This window comes from Pygocentrus nattereri, chromosome 13, assembly GCF_015220715.1.
Source record: "Pygocentrus nattereri isolate fPygNat1 chromosome 13, fPygNat1.pri, whole genome shotgun sequence".
Classification (NCBI taxonomy): domain Eukaryota; kingdom Metazoa; phylum Chordata; class Actinopteri; order Characiformes; family Serrasalmidae; genus Pygocentrus; species Pygocentrus nattereri.
In genome coordinates, this window is record NC_051223.1 from 22,410,341 (window position 1) to 22,414,418 (window position 4,078).

Consider the following 4,078-nt stretch of genomic DNA (forward strand, 5'->3'; position numbering starts at 1 on the left):
AGTGTTACACAATGCAGTAGAAATATGTCATCAAAAATAGGCTCCTGTGGTAAACTAAACAAATAGATGATAATTGAAAAAAAACACACATCTGGCTTTATCCTATATATTATTGTGATCTGGCCACAGCACCTTACCTACATGGCATGTCATGTTCTTCTCGACCAAACATGTAAGTGTAGCTTGGAGTGGTGGCTCTGGACTGCACATCTGCTTAGAGTAGAGACATGCATATGGTCATACACCTTCTCTCCTCATGCTGAAAAGAACTCTTCTATAGGACTAAGAGTTTAGCATGTGTCACGATTGGCCCCTCCCAATCATCCATGTGCTTTTTGTTTTGGTCTAGTCCATGTCTTTCTTTGTTTTGATTCCTTCCCAGTCCGGCCCCCTTGTTTTTTGACTCCGCCCCTGATTGTTACCACCTGTGTTTTCCACTTGTGTCCTGTTATCCCATGTTAGCCCTCTTGTATTTAAGCCCTGTGTTTTCCTAGTTGTTTGCTGGTCTTATTATTGTTTGTGCTGTTTGAAGAGTATTGTTTGAATTCTGTGTTTGTTTAATTATGTCTGTCCCTTCTGCTCTCTGTGTTGGCTCATTGAACTTTGACTGTCTTGTCCAGGCATGCTCTCAAGGCATGCTGCTCTACCCAGTAACATCTAATGTTAGCCTGATTGTTTAGTTGGACTATCTTTTTAAGATTTTAAAATGATAAGTAATGAATATATATCATGTTGCAGGTTATGAAGTATCTTTATGAAAATGGTTACAATTATAAATAAGAAGATATGGTGTGGTGGGTAGCGCTGTCGCCTCACAGCAAGGAGGGCCTGGGTTCGATTCCCCGGCCGGGCAACCAGGGTCCTCTCTGTGTGGAGTTTGCATGTTCTCCCCGTGTCTGCGTGGGTTTCCTCTGGGTTCCCCGTTTCCTCCCACGGTCCAAAGACATGCAGCCAGGTCGATTGGACATGCTAAATTGCCCCTAGGTGTGAGTGTGTGACTGTCTGTGTCTGTCTGTCTGCCCTGCGATGGACTGGCGACCTGTCCAGGGTGTATCCTGCCTTTCGCCCAAAGACTACTGGGATAGGCTCCAGCACCCCCCGGCGACCCTGACGGAGAAGCGGCTTAGAAAATGGATGGATGGATGGATAGATGTCAGTGTTGTCTGTGTACTGTTGATGGAAGCTAACTAGTGATGTATACTGTTAAGACATTGAATCATGGGTGTACAATTGCTTCGGTATCTTTGTTAGGGGCCCCATAAAGATATTAGTCACCATTTGGTCAACATGGGCCTCCTTGTGCCATGGGCCACAGTGAAAAAACAACCCCACCACCAGCAGTTACACCATAAGGTGGTGTTGTAGAATCAAAAGTAGACCAAAGGGGACACAGTGATGGAGAACTCTCCTGCCATTGTAAGCACTACTGTACGCATAAATATTGTGTAAGGGGATAGCATAGCATAGCAGTAGCATAGCAACTTACATTTCTGAGTAACTAGCAGTAACTAAGGCTGCTTATTTGAAGTCTATTGGAGTTGGAGACTACAAGTTTCCAGGAACTTTCCTTTTTGTCCTGAAGAGGGCAATCATGTCATAGTCAATACTAGAAGCTGAAGGTGAAGGAGAACGTGGTCTTGTCTTGCTGGGTCAGAAGGGATTTACAAGTCACATGAGCCAATCAAAATCAGTGCTAAAAACGTCCTCTAATGTGATTTATGATGACAGAGTGAGTCTCCTTGTCAAGGAGCTATTTCCTGCCTGCCTGCAGGGATTGAGGGCATTCCATGTAGATTGACACAAATTTAACTGTTGAAAAGAAATTGCCTTAAACACATTACTGCAGTGAAGGAATAGTAATCCTATAGCACAAGCAGCCAAACTGCAGGAACACCTAATAAAGACTCACCTGGCAATAGTTTGGCTTACTTTTGCAAACCAGCACAGATGAGATAAAAAAAAAGACTTACTTTTTCTAATTTACTGGCCACTCAGGTGTTCTGTTGTCATTCAACTGTTTCAGATGAAGTAACTTGTCTTGGAGAGGCTGGTGAGAGGCTGCTAATCCAGGATCTCATTAACAATACCTATGATCTAAGAGGATAAATCTACTTTCCCAGAACTAACTGACCCTTCGGGCAAAGAGGTTGGTTTGGCTGGTTGGGAACAGGTCAGCGCATGTGATTGGCTAACCAGAACAGTGTTACATTTCGGATTGGCTACAGGAGATGCAGGTTGTGTGTTTGATGAGATTAGATTAGACATTTCGCCTGGCTCCAGGTAAAAGGTGTGTGCTCATGTCTGAGTTGTAGTCTGAGGTGACAGGGCTTGGCCCAAGAAAAAGTGGGTTTTTGTATGACCAGTCAGAATCCTGGTCCAGGGAGAGTCCTGAAACAGAGCCATTGCACTGGGAAAGAAGGTTCAAGGCCATCTAAGGCTGCACAATCAGACATGCCAACATATCTTTCCCCAGAGCTGTGGCTGTCATTAACAGAGTGAACACCTCACACTTTAAACTTAAACTGAAAACAACAAACCACCCCTACTGTATTACAGTATAACACATCTGTAATATAATGCTGATTGGCAGAACTGTACAAATGTTATTTTTTATTTTCATTTCATTCTGTAAAATTCTGCATATAATACTTATTATATCATATTTCTCCTCAGACAGACTCCTTGTATGTGAAATAAAGTGATTCTGAGCAAGTTTTTTTTTATTCTAGTTACTACAGTGCCAGTAACTCCACCTTTGTGAGCAATCTTATTAGACGCGAGTGAGTGAGTGAGTGTATACGTGATTTTATTTATTTGTTTGTTTGTTTGTTTTATTGCTTGGCATCTAAAAAAATAAAACATACAATGTTAAATGTGCCATAACTTTTGCACAGGCCACCTTTTCTGTTTTATTTTATTATTTTATTACTTTTTCCCACCATGTTAAGTTCAGCAAGTAAACAGTAACTGTGTAGAAATATGAGTGTTTTCTGTAGAGGATGTGTAAACTTAGAAAATAAACCAAATTTAATTTAACTGGGGTGCCAAAATTTTTGCATATGAAATATCTTAAAATCTTGAAAATGCCTTGTTATTGCACTAATGAAATGTCTTATTTCTGTATTGTGTATTTTGTATGTAGGTATCTGACAGTGTTTTAGCTCAAAGGTATTACAGCCTGTAGCTTTCTTGCAGTAGTCATGTCCAATGTCTTACTGGCGACAAATTAAAACAAATAGGAGCAACTGCTAAATACAGTAAATGTAAATAATACTCAACCAAAGCCGTACATAGTACATAGTGTCCTGATAACATTAGTAACAGGAACAGTGGTGCACTGGGACATTGCATAAAGAAAGACCAAAGAGGATTGAGGTGATCTCATTAGAGCCATTGGCACCGATAAACCATTTAAACAAAGTAAATATGGCCTATATGCAAATAAAATGTTGTCAGTAAGTTAAGATAAAATACATTTATTTGTTCATTAATTGAGCATGACTTCATGTGATTTTAGGATTTTTTTTATTATTGCCCAGATCATGTGAGGATTCATATCTGTAGGTACTTGTGGACTCCATGGAAAACCTGCTTTACAGTATCCTTTTCAGAAATTTCAGACAGCGATGTAGTGAGGATCAAGCAGGAGATCCCCTTTCAGTCGCTTCTGCCAAATGTACTGACTGCACTGTATCCTACATTTCATCCACCCTTAACCAGATGAAATGACAGACAGGCACCAAGGGGGGCGCCCTGTGTCTGTGGAGGGAGACCGTTCTCCACCGCCGGTGTTTGTACTGGCTCGTAATGTGTGTCCAGGAGTGTGAAGGGAGACTACCAGCTATATGTGGGTGACCGAAGCTTATACGTGTCTTATACCGGAGGTCAGAAAGACCGGCGAATAACCGTAGTCCATGTGCACGAGATCCTGTCCGAAATACACGGAGTTTTCAAGCGGCAGACGTGGAATAACGTTAGCAAGTGGATTTGTCAATGAAAATATTGCCAAGGGAACTTGTCAAGGACTAAGAAAATATAACACACAAGTCCAGAAGAGGATATTTTGGGGAATCGTAAT